The sequence below is a fragment of the Dermochelys coriacea genome, chromosome 1 (assembly GCF_009764565.3).
Source record: "Dermochelys coriacea isolate rDerCor1 chromosome 1, rDerCor1.pri.v4, whole genome shotgun sequence".
In the NCBI taxonomy this organism is placed as follows: Eukaryota; Metazoa; Chordata; order Testudines; family Dermochelyidae; genus Dermochelys; species Dermochelys coriacea.
This window is the reverse complement of record NC_050068.2, coordinates 279,444,095-279,461,472: the sequence shown is the minus strand read 5'-3', so window position 1 is coordinate 279,461,472 and position 17,378 is coordinate 279,444,095. Positions and strand designations below refer to the sequence as shown.

The 17,378-nt window shown below is 41.1% G+C and overlaps 1 protein-coding gene across 1 annotated transcript in view; it reads right to left on the bottom strand.

Moving 5' to 3' along the window:
- The window catches only part of PPFIA2 (PTPRF interacting protein alpha 2), a 617,899-nt gene that overhangs the window by 165,701 nt on the left and 434,820 nt on the right, over positions 1–17,378 (bottom strand).

Sequence of the window (17,378 nt, the reverse complement as noted above, 5' to 3'; positions counted from 1 at the left end):
AAATCAACGATGCAAAAAATGGCAACATCTTACTCAACAAATATGCCTCCTGTTTGAACTCATTACTTTCCTAGTTAAATTACATTTGCTTGTCTTTTAATTGTTTTTATTTTTAGCCTATTTAGCCTATTTAGCCTAACTCTTGTTAGGACTAAAAGACGAACACAGTTTTTTGAGAGGAAGCTGGATTCCCTTCTGGCTTGCATATTGTCATCAGAATTGTTAATTAAGTTCCACTTACAGAATCTTTGTTATGAAGATAATCATAGAATCATAGAAATGTAGGACATGAGGCAAGACCAACTTTTCAGGTGTTTTTCTAATCATTTATTAAAAACAATGGGGATTCCACAGCTTCCCTTGGAAGCCCATTCCAGTACTTAACTATCCTGATAGTTTGAAAGTTTTCCCTAATATCTAACCTAAATCTTCCTTGCTGCAGATTAAGCTCATTACTTCTTGCCTACTTTCAGTGGACATGGAAAACAATAAATACAGTAAAAAGAAAAGGAGTACTTGTGGCACCTTAGAGACTAACAAATTTATTAGAGCATAAGCTTTCGTGAGCTACAGCTCACTTCATCGGATGCATTTGGTGGAAAAAACAGAGGAGAGATTTATATACACACACACAGAGAACATGAAACAATGGGTTTATCATACACACTGTAAGGAGAGTGATCACTTAAGATAAACCATCACCAACAGCAGGGGGGGGAAGGAGGAAAACCTTTCATGGTGACAAGCAGGTAGGCTAATTCCAGCAGTTAACAAGAATATCAGAGGAACAGTGGGGGGTGGGGTGGGAGGGAGAAATACCATGGGGAAATAGTTTTACTTTGTGTAATGACTCATCCATTCCCAGTCTCTATTCAAGCCTAAGTTAATTGTATCCAGTTTGCAAATTAATTCCAATTCAGCAGTCTCTCGTTGGAGTCTGTTTTTGAAGCTTCTTTGTTGAAGTATAGCCACTCTTAGGTCTGTGATCGAGTGACCAGAGAGATTGAAGTGTTCTCCAACTGGTTTTTGAATGTTATAATTCTTGACGTCTGATTTGTGTCCATTCATTCTTTTACGTAGAGACTGTCCAGTTTGGCCAATGTACATGGCAGAGGGGCATTGCTGGCACATGATGGCATATATCACATTGGTAGATGCGCAGGTGAACGAGCCTCTGATAGTGTGGCTGATGTGATTAGGCCCTATGATGGTATCCCCTGAATAGATATGTGGACAGAGTTGGCAACGGGCTTTGTTGCAAGGATAGGTTCCTGGGTTAGTGGTTCTGTTGTGTGGTGTGTGGTTGCTGGTGAGTATTTGCTTCAGATTGGGGGGCTGTCTGTAAGCAAGGACTGGTCTGTCTCCCAAGATCTGAGAGAGCGATGGCTCGTCCTTCAGGATAGGTTGTAGATCCTTGATGATGCGTTGGAGGGGTTTTAGTTGGGGGCTGAAGGTGATGGCTAGTGGCGTTCTGTTGTTTTCTTTGTTGGGCCTGTCCTGTAGTAGGTGACTTCTGGGTACTCTTCTGGCTCTGTCAATCTGTTTCTTCACTTCAGCAGGTGGGTACTGTAGTTGTAGGAATGCATGATAGAGATCTTGTAGGTGTTTGTCTCTGTCTGAGGGGTTGGAGCAAATGCGGTTATATCGTAGCGCTTGGCTGTAGACAATGGATCGAGTGGTATGATCTGGATGAAAGCTAGAGGCATGTAGGTAGGAATAGCGGTCAGTAGGTTTCCGATATAGGGTGGTGTTTATGTGACCATCGCTTATTAGCACCGTAGTGTATAAAGAACCAACCTTCCACACAAACTTCCTCGTGGCTGGACTTTACAAAAACTAGACAAGCCATTTACAAAACACACTTTGATTCTCTACAAAAGAAAAAGGACACTAAGCTATCTAAACTACTATATGCCACAAGGGGCCACAACAATGGTTCCCGTAACCCACCCAGCAATATTGTTAATCTATCCAACTATACTCTTAGCCTAGCGGAAGAATCTGTCCTATATCGGGGCCTCTCCTTTTGCCCCTCCACCCCCACGAACATGATACAGTTCTGTGGTGACCTAGAATCATATTTTCGACGTCTCAGACTCAAGGAATATTTCCAACACACCTCTGACCAACATATTAACCCACAGAGACCTTCCTGCCAACACTACAAAAAGAAGGATTCTAGGTGGACTCCTCCTGAAGGTCGAAACAGCAGCCTGGATTTCTACATAGACTGCTTCCGCCGACGTGCACGAGCTGAAATTGTGGAAAAGCAGCATCGCTTACCCCATAACCTCAGCCATGCAGAACACAGTGCCATCCACAGCCTCAGAAACAACTCTGACATCATAATCAAAAAGGCTGACAAAGGAGGTGCTGTCGTCATCATGAATAGGTCAGAGTATGAACAAGAGGCTACTAGGCAGCTCTCCAACACCACTTTCTACAAGCCATTACCCTCTGATCCCACTGAGAGTTACCAAAAGAAACTACAGCATTTGCTCAAGAAACTCCCTGAAAAAGCACAAGAACAAATCCGCACAGACACACCCCTGGAGCCAGGACCTGGGGTATTCTATCTGCTACCCAAGATCCATAAACCTGGAAATCCTGGACGCCCCATCATCTCAGGCATTGGCACCCTGACAGCAGGATTGTCTGGCTATGTAGACTCCCTCCTCAGGCCCTTCGTTACCAGCACTCCCAGCTATCTTCGAGACACCACCGATTTCCTGAGGAAACTACAGTCCATTGGTGATCTTCCTAAAAACACCATCCTAGCCACTATGGATGTAGAAGCCCTCTACACCAACATTCCACACAAAGATGGACTACAAGCCGTCAGGAACAGTATCCCCGATACTGTCACGGCTAACCTGGTGGCAGAACTTTGTGACTTTGTCCTGACCCATAACTATTTCACATTTGGTGACAATGTATACCTTCAAATCAGCGGCACTGCGATGGGTACCCGCATGGCCCCACAGTATGCCAACATTTTTATGGCTGACTTAGAACAACGCTTCCTCAGCTCTCGTTCCCTAATGCCCCTACTCTACTTGCGCTACATTGATGACATCTTCATCATCTGGACCCATGGAAAAGAAGCTCTTGAGGAATTCCACCATGATTTCAACAATTTCCATCCTACCATCAACCTCAGCCTGGACCAGTCCACACAAGAGATCCACTTCCTGGACACTACGGTGCTAATAAGCGATGGTCACATAAACACCACCCTATATCGGAAACCTACTGACCGCTATTCCTACCTACATGCCTCTAGCTTTCATCCAGATCATACCACTCGATCCATTGTCTACAGCCAAGCGCTACGATATAACCGCATTTGCTCCAACCCCTCAGACAGAGACAAACACCTACAAGATCTCTATCATGCATTCCTACAACTACAGTACCCACCTGCTGAAGTGAAGAAACAGATTGACAGAGCCAGAAGAGTACCCAGAAGTCACCTACTACAGGACAGTCCCAACAAAGAAAACAACAGAACGCCACTAGCCATCACCTTCAGCCCCCAACTAAAACCCCTCCAACGCATCATCAAGGATCTACAACCTATCCTGAAGGACGAGCCATCGCTCTCTCAGATCTTGGGAGACAGACCAGTCCTTGCTTACAGACAGCCCCCCAATCTGAAGCAAATACTCACCAGCAACCACACACCACACAACAGAACCACTAACCCAGGAACCTATCCTTGCAACAAAGCCCGTTGCCAACTCTGTCCACATATCTATTCAGGGGATACCATCATAGGGCCTAATCACATCAGCCACACTATCAGAGGCTCGTTCACCTGCGCATCTACCAATGTGATATATGCCATCATGTGCCAGCAATGCCCCTCTGCCATGTACATTGGCCAAACTGGACAGTCTCTACGTAAAAGAATGAATGGACACAAATCAGACGTCAAGAATTATAACATTCAAAAACCAGTTGGAGAACACTTCAATCTCTCTGGTCACTCGATCACAGACCTAAGAGTGGCTATACTTCAACAAAAAAGCTTCAAAAACAGACTCCAACGAGAGACTGCTGAATTGGAATTAATTTGCAAACTGGATACAATTAACTTAGGCTTGAATAGAGACTAGGAATGGATGAGTCATTACACAAAGTAAAACTATTTCCCCATGGTATTTCTCCCTCCCACCCCACCCCCCACTGTTCCTCTGATATTCTTGTTAACTGCTGGAATTAGCCTACCTGCTTGTCACCATGAAAGGTTTTCCTCCTTCCCCCCCCTGCTGTTGGTGATGGCTTATCTTAAGTGATCACTCTCCTTACAGTGTGTATGATAAACCCATTGTTTCATGTTCTCTGTGTGTGTGTATATAAATCTCTCCTCTGTTTTTTCCACCAAATGCATCCGATGAAGTGAGCTGTAGCTCACGAAAGCTTATGCTCTAATAAATTTGTTAGTCTCTAAGGTGCCACAAGTACTCCTTTTCTTTTTGCGAATACAGACTGACACGGCTGCTACTCTGAAACCAATAAATACAGTCCTCTTTAGAACAGCCTGTAGTAGGGCCCCACTCCCACAGAACAGGGGTTAAAAGCTGCCCTGGAGAGGGCTAGGGCTGAGGCTGAGGCTGAGGCTGGGGCTGAGGCTGGGAAATGGAGTGAGAACAGCTGGGGAAGCTGTGGGGAAGCAGCCACAGTTGTGGCCAGCTAAATTAGGGCCCAGCTGGCCTTATAAGAGGCCTGTGGGCCAGAAGCTGAGGAGTCCCACTCTAGCCCTGGAGTGCGAACAGCTAGCTGCCTGGGAACAGGGTGCCTGAGTAGAGCAGTGCTGGGGAAAGGGCAAAGGGAGCTGGGGAGCTCCAGCCTGATAAACCCCAGGTTGTAGGCCTTGGTGAAGGCCTACAGAAGCACTCGGACTGCAGAGGGGCAGCCTGAGGATAGGCAAAGGCAGCAAGTCATTCCCCCTTGCCTGTGATGAGTGGCCATTACACTGCAGCCTGCCCTGGTGAACAGGGGCTTGCTGATGACTGGCAGTAGCCACTGAGGCAAGGTGGGTCAAGAGGGTTGGGGGTTCCCTGGGAGGGGAGACCCAGAGTGGGGGTCCTGCTGGGGCAGAACCCCAGGGAAAAAGGCACCAGGGTCTGGGAGGGACATGGGGCCAGTGGCAGGTGAGACACTGGCGTGTAGAGGGTGCTCCAGTGCTGGTGAAGAGCTAATTCCCTGGATGGCCACCAAAAGGCACCGCATCAGTGAGTCTCGTGCTACTAGACAGCCCTTCTGATATCTGAACACTTATCATTTCCCCCTTCAGTCTTCTTTTTCTCAAGATTAAACATGCCCGGTATTTTTAATATTTTCTCAGAGGTCAGGTTTTCTAAACCTTTTATCATTTTTGTTGCTATCTCTGGATTCTCTCCAATTTGTTCACACCTTTCTTAAAGTGTGGTGCCAAAAACTGGACACAATGCTTCAGCTGAAGCTCACCAGTGCAGAGCAGATCAGAAAAATTACTTCTTGGGTCTTAAATATGACAAGCCTATTAATATATCCCAGAATGATATTTGCATTTTTTGCAACTCCATCACATTGTTGGCTTATATTCAATTTGTGATGAACTATAACTCCAGATTTTTATTTTTCCTTCTTAAGTATTTTTCACTTGTCTTTATTGAATTTTCATTCCCTTCATTCATTTCATGATACACAGGATGGAAAGAGCCCAGTTTCACTTTGTATGGGAGATATGAGACAGATATGCCTTGAATGATTAATAAATAATGATTCCTTCTGGCCCTCAAAAATAAGGAAAGCTCTTCATCTCTGTTTAGCCCAAAATAGGATCCATCTAAGAAGACAATAAGAAAATGGTTCACATCATGTGAGACACTTTGTCTATGGGCTCACAGATCAGCCAAGGTTAGACATTCCCCTCCAACTATAGAAACGAAAATGGCTAAATAAGGGTATTGTTAATTATCTCTCATAATATACTTATGGGTAAAATCTCTTTCTCCTACTCAAGCTAGCTAAAAAGAACTCCAGCTTACCAAGCAACAGTCAGACTCAGCTTTCCTATCCAAAGCGGCCCTTTGCACAATAAGTGGATCAGGAAAAGAAATGGGTGGGAAAGCTGCACATTAAAAAAAAAAACAACTAGCGATGTGGCTTTAATATTGAAGGTCAAATTGGGCAAACAGTTACCCCAAGAAATGCAAGACACATGATTTTACCCCACTAAAAAAACATACATTGTTTCCTTGTTAATCAATTATACCACGAATAATTTGTCTTTCAACCCAAATTAGAATCTGAACATTTGTTTGCCTTATGAGTCAGATTTGTATACTTCTAATGTGGAAATGTCTCTTGTTCTATTATAAATCCTAAATAATATGAAATGCTTATGTATAATCAAGGACTATGTATTATGTCCTCCAAATTTAGAAGGTTATAAGGATTTTTTTGGATTTCATTGTAAATAATTGCTGTATTATAAAAGTAATAGGAATTGTCTGGCACACGGAAGGAGAAATGTTAAAAGATATAAACCAGGGTATAACTTTAGGATATTAAGAGAAATTGCTTAAAAGGGGCAGGGGATTCCAATTGATAGTAGGGGCAAATAATGAAATACAATCTTCGAAAAGAAACTTAAAAAGCCTGCAAAAAGAAAAGGATTAAGGAAATTTGTTATATGCCATCGCCATCTACTGGATACCAATGGAAGCAGCAGAGAAACAAAAATCTGAAATTTGAGCACCCACTTGGCACATGTCCAATAGGAATCAAAGGGTGGCTCCCTCTAATGAGTACTAGCACTGAGGTCACCATGTGCTCAGGTTCCTTGAGTGAACCCAACACAAGAAGCTGAAAAATACTCAGTGCGAACAAAGTCTGGACCAGCCATGTGGAAAGGACTTTCCGCATCCTAGAGTAAGTGAAAAGAAGTGGTGAGATTTCATTTAAAAGATTCAGGGGGTAGCCGTATTCGTCTGTATCCACAAAAACAACAAGGAGTCTAGTGGCACCTTAAAGACTAACAGATTTATTTGGGCATAAGCTTTCATGGGTAAAAACTCCACTTCTTCAGATTGTATTTCCCCATCTATTCTTTAATATAAATAACTGTAGGTTATCTTGCTGAATCTACACTGTCCAGTGACAGGTTTCAGAGTGGTAGCCGTGTTAATCTGTATCAGCAAAAAAAAAAAAGAGAGTACTTGTGGCACCTTAGAGACTAACAAATTTATCTGAGCATTTATTTGGGTGTTTTTGTTGTGTGGTGTGCGGTTGCCAGTCCACACAAGAGATCCACTTCCTGGACACTACAGTACTAATGAGTCATGGTCACATAAACACCATCCTATACCAGAAACCTATTGACTGCTATACTTGCCTACATGCCTCCAGATTGCATTCAGACCACATCACACGATCCATTGTCTACAGCCAAGCTCTAAGATACAATCGCATTTGCTCCAATCCCTCAGACCGAGACAAATACCTACAAGATCTCTATCATGGTTTCTTAAAATTACAATACCCATCTGCTGAAGTGAAGAAACAGATTGATGGAGCCAGAAGAACACCCAGAAGTCATCTACTCCAGGACAGGCCCAACAAAGAAAGTAACAGAATGCCAATAGCCGTCACCTTCAATCCCCAACTAAAATCTCTCCAGCGCATCATCAAGGATCTACAACCTATCGTGAAGGACGATCCCTCATTCTCACAGATCTTGGGAGACAGGCCAGTCCTTGCTAACGGACAGCCCCCCAGTGGATGGCTGAAGCAAACACTCACCAGCAACCACATACCACACAACAAAAACACTAACCCGGGAACCTATCCTTGCAACAAAGCCCGTTGCTAACTCTGTCTACATATCTATTCAAGAGACACCATCATCGGACCTAATCACATCAGGCACACCATCAAAGGCTTGTTCACCTGCACATCTATCAATATGATATGTGCCAGCAATGCCCCTCTGCCATGTACATTGGCCAAACTGGACAGTCTCTACGCAAAAGAATAAATGGATACAAATCAGACGTCAAGAATTATAACATTCAAAAACCAGTCGGATAACACTGGAACCTCCCTGGTCACTCAGTTACAGACCTAAAAGTTGCAATACTCCAACAAAAAAACTTCAAAAACAGACTCCAAAGAGAAACTGCAGAATTGGAATTAATTTGCAAACTGGACACCATTAAATTAGGCTTGAATAAAGATTGGGAGTAGATGGGTCATTACACAAAGTAAAAACTATTTCCCCATGCTAATTTTTCCCCTACTGTTACTCACACCTTCTTGTCAACTGTTGGAAATGGGCCATCCTGATTATCACTACAAAAGTGTTTTTTCTCCTGTTGATAATAGCCCACCTTAATTGATTAGTCTCATTACAGTTGGTATGGCAACACCCATTTTTTCATGTTCTCTGTGTATATATATCGTCCTACTGTATTTTCCACTGCATGCATCCGATGAAGCGGGTTTTAGCCTATGAAAGCTTATGCCCAAATAAATTTGTTAGTCTCTAAGGTGCCACATGTATTTCTCATTCTTTTTACCATCCAGTGAGACCTCCAATAATCATATTTTAGATTTTAACTCCTTTGTAAGTCCAAGCAAATTGGCCTAAGAGAAATTGAAAAGAATTGTTTTAAGCAATTGCTTTTAATATTCTGAACTTGTCCCTTTTGGACGAAACTAATTAAAGAGATATAACTGCACTCTTCAAAGTGCTGTAAAGACAAGTGCACCCTTCTAAGTGTGATAAATATGCTGGGTCCTAAAGAATTGAGAATTGTTGATCATAAATAAATGTAATAAGAAATCTTAGTAACTTGCACTGTTCTTTGATATAACCACTAAGCCTCAGCTCTAGCCTGTGATAATTATTGCAAGTCTGTTGTGTGTTTATAGTACTCACAATTGGTTGTCTACCTTTGAGTGGTGAACTGTTGATTTTATCTATCTATCTAAAAGAACCCAGCATTAAAGTAGTAAACGAATGCTCCCTGGACTCAATAAAAATGGGTTATCCTTTGGATTCTATTATATATTGGCAAAACTACTTTTTTAGATTTCAGCTTTAAAATCTAACTAACACCCTGGCAAATTCATTATTGACCTCCTTTCACACTTAAAACTTTCAGATACCAGGTTAAAGTTTATGTGAATGGAAGCTAGAAAAAGTGATCTATTTATTTGTAAATTGAACACATTGGATCTGAAAGTCACTGAGAGAAGGCACACTTTGGGACCCGATACTGTTACTTTTACAGAGTGTTTTACAGGACAGAGCCACGCTTCAATCTTAAAGCATAATTTTCTAACTTTCTTTTTTTAACCTACAATTAACTTCTGAGTGCATGTGGTAACTTCAGAATCAGCATAACACACATGAAGGGCTCAAAGAGACAACAGTTTAAATAATTGATCTCAAATATAAATTTTATAGGGAAAGTCACACTTTTGGGTTATGAGCCAAATGGATTCACTACATACTGAGTTCCAAATTATGGCTTTCGGTGTGACTCATTGATTTCAATGCAAAGACAAACTGAAATGCAGATTTTGATCCAAAGTACTTATATGAAAATATAAAGTATAATGTAAGGAGGTGAGGAAATATGTATTCCGTGCTGGGGGAAAAGGAAGGGATTTGGATTTGGATAATGCATGGAATTGAATAATAGAGAAGAAACCCCAGGCCGGAACTGCGAGGAGGAGGAGGAAGAGCCACTGGCAAGTGTGGTGGCCTCCCCCAGGGCTGGTGTTCCATTCTCCTCATCCTCCTTGCAGTCCTCGCCCAGGGCCTCTGCTCTGGCCCCGCTCATTCACACCCATGACAGTGGGGCTGCAGAGAGCTCCCTGTGCTGCAGCAGAAACCATTCAGAAGTAGGTTTTTATCAATATAGTTATGCTGGTAAAAGATGGTATACAGCGCTTTATACCAGTATAGTTTGTTAAGCTTGGTTGAACAGGAAAAGCTATACTAGTAAAAACTCTTTTGAACCAATAAAACTGTCTATATTTAAAAGTTTTACCACTTTAACTATGCTGGAAATTGGGATTCCTCCTCGTGGTTATACAGGGGCTTACAAAGTGAGACAGAATTATCAACAGAAGAAGTACAGTAGTTATTAAAAATACATGTGAAAAATGCAGAGAATTCCTGCAGTTTCCTTATTGTATTCTGCACATGCTTTTAGTATTAGCAGAAATGAGTTTTTATCCTGTTCATTTTCCCCCTCCCCCCAACTTTCTAAAATATAGAGGGTAAAATTATTTTCTTATTTATATAAAGGGACATGAAAATATAACTATGGTTCTACTGTAACAATGACTCTGTAAAGGGATTATCATGGTGTGCCATATAACAAGCTTAGGGAAAGCACTATGCTTATCTTAGTTATGTTTCTTTCCCCTTTTCTGCACCGTATCTTACCTCTCTGCTGTGGCACACACCAGAGTTTAGTTTTTGCAGGACTTTGATAGCTATATCTATATATATTATAAAAAGTTAAGTCTGCATAATATAGATAGTGGAGGACCCTACCTTGTGCAAGCTCCAAGATGGACAGAATGTGATTTAAGAAACTCACTATACAAGTAAACAAGCCTAATTCTTGGACTTGTAACATTAGCATTTATTGGAAGCCTCAGGGCACTGATATATCAAGTACAGTTTTGAATCTAGCCCAAATCAACAGGAATTAAAAATTATTCTCCTCTAATGCATGTTTTGGTGGCCCACTATAGGATGAGACTGACGGGTTTCAGTTCCAGTTCCTACATCACATACACCATCACTAATTGGCAGGCTCAGAAAGAGGCCAGTAACTTAATGGGACATGAAAACTATCATTCCTATTGTAAACCCAGCCTCACACCGTCACTCTCCCAGATCAGGGTTCACACACACTCATAGAGCAGAGTGCATGGGAATCATGTTCTGCTGCTGCCTTGTATGTTAACAGAGGACTTCATGTACCAGGGCTGTCAAACCAAAGCCATTCAGCACCACTAAATCTACACAATTTCTTTTGAAAACCAGTTATATGCAAATTATTTGCAAATATGCTAATTAACTCTAAATAATCTGAATACAATTTCACACATGTAGCTACAACCAGTGGTACCTGCAGCCATACATATGTTACACATGGCAATGGCCATGAGGAGCTGTGCTGGTCATTCCACTGTCCACACAGTTTTGGTCCCAATGGCTCTCTGATGTGACAGGGAGTGTTGAGGCCAAAACTGAGCAAGTGGCATTGCAACCTGGTGCACGGGGAGGGGTTGCAGCCCCACTCAGGTTTGGCCCCCAGATCCCTCTGTCATAATGACAGAGGTGAGGTAGCAGGGCCAAAATTGAGTGAGTGGCATTGCTGCTTGAGAACCAGGTCTGAAGGGAGATATAAGAAGCAACCTGTTCTCAGTAATGGAGAGACCTGAGAAGAGCAGCATACTGGCTGAAAAAGTTTTCCAAGGGACATTTCCTGGGCAGTTCCATGGTGGACAGCTGGGGAAGGTATGATGAGGGGCCATGTGGCCAAACCTGAGTGGATGCTCGGGCAGCCAGCGCTGCTCCTCCTTGCTGCTGCTATGGGACTGGTTCCTGTACTACATTTCCCACCACCCCCACCCCAGTGGCCTGCCCAGTCTCGCCTCGCTTCGAGCAGCCCATGTTCCCCCTTCTCAGGGATATGGAGTAACTCTGCACGTGGGTGGGGCAGGCTGGAAGGTGAGGGCTGAGCATGGCGCAGACTTGGCAGGTGAAGTGGTGGGGCCAGTAGCTGCAGTGGGGATGGCATCACAGGAATTCACAGAGTGTAGCATGTCAAAAATTTCTGGGGGCATCTTTGTTTGCAACAATATATGGCCACTACAGGATCTGTTCAAATAAGGTGAAGATGAAGTACATTGAGTCCATTCTTCTCAAAGTACAATGGTCACCACAGGAACAGCAAGTGATAAGAGCAAGAATTTAAATTAGTCATTCACTGTCTATTGTAGATCAAATACATTCTAGTAACACTGAATATGAAACATACAGAAAAGGAAGAGCATGTCTACGTCTTTATATTTGTGCTTTTCGATTTATGATACCCAACTGAACAAATATATAACTACATTAACAATGGAGATTAGCTACATTTTATTTCACCTACATACAAGTTAGCCTTGAAAAGTACTTGTGACTGAAAGAATTAATAGTATTCTTCCCACTGAACTCTCTCTTTAAAAAGACAATAAATAAATAAAATATTTGGGACATAAAATACATAGATGTCTTTTTTTTCTCTCTCCCTATCTTCTGAGCTACAGATTAGAAGTCTAGCTCTCAAACTCTTTCCCTGAGTTGCTCTTGCTGACATTAGTTTCCTCCTTAGCACACTCGTAAAGCTTTCAACCTAGGTCATAGCTAGACATTTCAGGGTGACTCTAATTCTGAATGTAAAGTTATAGAACTGCTAGTCTCCTCATGGTTAGGGTTGAAGATAGCTTTCCAACACATGTCCAAGATTGGCTCCCAACCAACTTTGCCAAACTAAATCAATCCACCTGAAATGTCACAGATGTGATCCTATATCAGGGTAGAAATTTTCTGAAAAGTTTGTGGCAAGGTTTGGGGAAATACAAGTATTCAAAAATTAAATACATTTCCTTTATATATTTGCTATCTTGACTAGGACATTTTCTCGGGGCACCCAGAATTGTGGGTGATCTCATTACCACTGTGCCTTAGGAAAAGAGAGAAATGCTGAAGCTAAAGTGAGTGACAGCGACCTGTCACCCAGTCTGTTAGCCCCAAGACAAACTTCTCAGGACTCTATCACCCATTATTTTGCCTTGCAGGTAACACTTGATGCACCTCCGTTTCCGTGCCCTCTTGAAGGGGCTGTGGTATCCAGCCCCTGTCACTGAACACTCAGAATAATTATCAAGTGCGCTATCTCCAAAGCCAAAAGCTTACTTGATTCAACAAATAATTCACACTGGTGAATGTTACAACATTGAAATCTGCTTATGATAAAACAAAGCGAGGTTTATTAATACAGAGATTCAAATGATACTGAATGAGGGTAGTTGAAACAGATGTAGTTACAAACAAAACAAAAGTGTAACATGCTTCTAGGAGACTAAACATAACTTTAGCAGGCTAAAATCTTTGTCTAAGTTAAGTTTCTCACCTAAAACAACCTCCCAGTGTCTCCAGCCCTCTGGGCCAGGATACAGCTTTCATGGGTATAAAAAGCACTGTCCTTTCTGCTCCCTCGGTGATGGTCTACCATAGGGTTCCCTTTCTTCCTCCTCACAGCCCAGAAAACCTTTGAAATATATCCCTTTGAAGTGTACCCCCAAAGTTCTTCTCCCCTGCTTTATCCTTCAGCATGCTGATGCCACATTGTCTCTCTCATTCTTCGGTTACCTTGCCTTTCCTGTGGAGTTAATATGCAAATGAAGTTTGCTATGTGTTGACTTACACAATGCTGATTTACATCAGAGACCAGGCAGACAGGTAAATCAACATTCCTTTGTCTGCTTACATAGTTTAAACATATTTTTAGTAGGTACATACTCTTGAATAATGCCCATAAATACATCTTGCAATGCTTATGATGACCAGTACGATATAAGCTTTCATTTGACTTCTTACACAATGTTTTTTTTTTATAGATAAATTCTCTGGCAGCCATGTGTTAACTGTAGTGAGTTTATCATGCTTGATAGAAATTGCTGTTACGTGACAGTGAGCCCTTTGCCAGTAGGCACTGAGGGCTCTTAGGATCACATTGACACAATGTTTGATGACTCAGGCATCTTGATCTCCAATTTTCTCTCTTACATGTGCAGACACTTATTTGTGACTTACAATGGACAATTTTCTAATATTGGAACTCTAAGAGTTCCCACCAATATGGTATCCCACCAACGTTTAGTATTAGGCCTCCTCCTTTGGCCCCCTTCTTTCCCCTTGTACTTCATTCTATATTTGTTATTTCCCCTATGAATTCTGCCTTGTGTCACATTTTTATGCAGATGTTGTATAGATCAACTTCACTCTAATTTTTTAGCTCTCTCAACTTTGTAATTCCTCACTATGACATAAGTCCATTCAGTACAATATACCCAGACTAAGTATCCTGGAAATTTGTAAATAAACAGAACTTGAGAGCTTTCACCTCTGCTCAACTTAGACATTCACTTCTGCTACTGGGAATTTTGCTTTTGTCCCCCTATCTGCCAGGTTGGTACACAGGCATAGAGCCCTGTGGGGATACAAAATACGTATCCGCATCTGATCTGTAATCCACAGGCATGGTCTGTGGACACAAAGCAGATATCCAGAGATTTGTAGGGTTCCAGATATAAAATTTGGATCCTCCTCCATCCGCGATCCGCAAACATGGTCTGCAGATATCTGAAGATATAAAGCAGATATCCCCAGATTTACAGGGCTCTACATATGCAAACCCTACAATCTAGAAAACATTGCTCTATTTCAACCACTCTTCTGAAAATATTCTTATTCATGCTTCAGTTTCCTTGTTTTGGCTATAAAGTCCCTTCTTTATGGTTTCCCTAAGGCCCAACATTCTAAATTTCAACCATTATAAATTGTGATAGTGTGACAATCAGGGTTCAGACACCCCAAGTAGAGAACAGACTGTTTAAATCCTCAGAATGAGTAGTTAAACCAAATGGTTGCATACTGTATTATTGTAGTATAAAAATATATCGAGTAAGGCCTTTTATGAAAGCTTGTAATGTTCTGAACTTGATTGTCGTTATGAGATACACATACAGACTGTGGTTATGAGTTTGGGTTATTTGTGTATCGAAAACTGTGCTTATAATCTACACTGCAACTTCAACTCCAGCTCGCAGCAGGATGGTGAGCAGTTAAGTGGGGAGAGGCACTTCCCCAAACCAGGTGTTTACGCAAAACTGGCTTCAAGTAAGCATTGTACACTGACTATGACACATTAAATACTACAGATAATGCTACACCATCCATTGTCCAGCCCTGGAAAAGACAATGATGGACCATGGAATTAATGGGAAGACAATGAAACATCCAAGCTACCAAGTCAAGAGGGAATTTTCCCATTCTGAATAAACTGAGTCACCATGGACTAAGAGAGAGAAAAAGGGAAATAACCTTTACAAAACAGGTTTGGGACTGAGATTTTTTTATCCAGACCTTGAGGGACAGTGTCATAGCAGGAGGATGTCCATAAACACTGGATCCCTCCTATAGCTAGGGAGTATGCGGAGAAACTGTGTTAAAGCAATAGGTAACTTGTATTAGAAAAAGGATTTTATTGAATATGAAAGTGTAAAACCTGAGGTTGTGTTTTTATGTTTATTTTCCATGTAGTTTGTATATGTTTGCTTCCCCCTTACTGTTTCATCTTTCAATCTGTGGTTTTTATGTAACTGTATGGAGTGTGTATGTGCCAAAGCAAGCTGGTGTCTGGGGGGCTGGTTTCACACCTTTGGTGGTGACAAACCAGAGGGGAAAAGTCTGAGTATCTAAGAATTGAAGAAAGATGTTGGGAGACTCTGGACTGGAAGGGTTGTTGGTGTCATGCTGCAAGGAGTAACTAGGTTGATGAGAGCTTATGCTTGTGGGTTCACTACTAGGGTCAGATCTCTAAACCATAGCTGCACAGCATAAAGGCCCTCCAAAGTTAGAGGGCAGGCAGTGACAGAAGCCCTCACTGGTCCAGGGGTTTTTCCAAGAATGTCACATATAGCTATCTCCTGAATCAGGAACACAGCCCCATCATGCCACTCCCTTACCCTTACATTCACTCCAAAATCTGAACTGGCTATTTGTCCACTTCAGAATCCAGTACCAAATATGACTGCAAATTAGAGATGGGTGAATATCACAAAACATTTTCTATGAATATATTTTAATATAGTTCCTTTGACATGCATATTTTAGGGAATGGGTTTACTGTTATTATTATTTCTATTGCAGTAATGTCCAACAGTCTCTGCCCTGAAAGAGAATACAATCCAAAAGAGACAAAGACTTGCAGTTTGAAGAAAAGACAAAGGGATTCAACAAACAAGTAATGAGATCAGATGATGACAGGCTGCAAGTTTAACTTCAAGTTTATTTGTTGTCTTTGTTTGGTTAAATACACTGAGTGAAATCCTGCCTCCATGGATGTCATTGCAAAACTCCCACTGACTTCAATGAGGCCAGAATTTCACCAATGAAGTTTCCTACCCACAATCCTCCCTCTTTTGTTCAAATATCTGGCAGGAATGTCCACAAATGTTAAATTTTACAAAATCTGCAGAATAATGAAGGAAAACACATTTGAAATTGAGAGTGGAAATGCAAAACATAATATGCTTATCTAATTAGAGAACATATTATGTGTCCAATTAGTGCAAATACTCACAAGGAACTGTTCATAATTTTTTTTCACACCAAGAATTATTCAGAGAAATTATTCAGTGAATAATTTTGAACAAATAAATTTAAGAAAAATCACAGTCTGAAGATAAACCATAAAGGGAAAAATGAATAAAATTCATCAGATATGGTATAAATTATTCACCCAATTCCATTTCTGATTTTCAGAACCTTGGTCTTCTTACAGATTGTAATCAGTCATGAAGCATTATGACACTTTTGTATTAAATACGTTATATGAAACTATATTATATTGTATACAGGATAGATTTAGATCTACAGATTTAGATAACCTTGCATTTTGAAGAAATTCATATCCAGATCCAAAATTTGCAGCTGTTTTATGTTTGCATAATGAACCAGCAAATATATCTGAATACAGGTCCAAATATATATTTGGAACGAAGAGGACATACCCATCAAGTTACACCAGTTTTCAAGAAGATTACATTTTAGATTACTATGGATTGATCATATTCATTTAGTTTTTAATCCTCAAGTCTCATTCCATGAATACGTCATTATAGAATGACCACAAGAACTTTCAAAGACTATTACATAGGCAAAGGGTTCACTTCAATGTATAAAACAGCATGGTAGGAAAGGATGTTGACAATATGACAAAACAGCAGCAGTCTCATTACAAGAAGACAGAGCAAAAATTATGCTAGACTGTGAAATGGTGAACAAAAGCATAATTTCCATCTATTTATCAGGAAAAGTAGTTAATCTCATGATTATCCAGATATGTCCTCCATACAAGGACACCAAAACCCACAACTCTATAGAAATAAATTTAAACAAACAATAGATTTACAATATACTAACAAGGGCTTCCTAACTGTGCTCGATGACTTTAATAAGGAAAAGGAATAATCAGCACAAACGAATGGTAACATTCATATTGTGCAGATTGAAAAGGATGAAAACC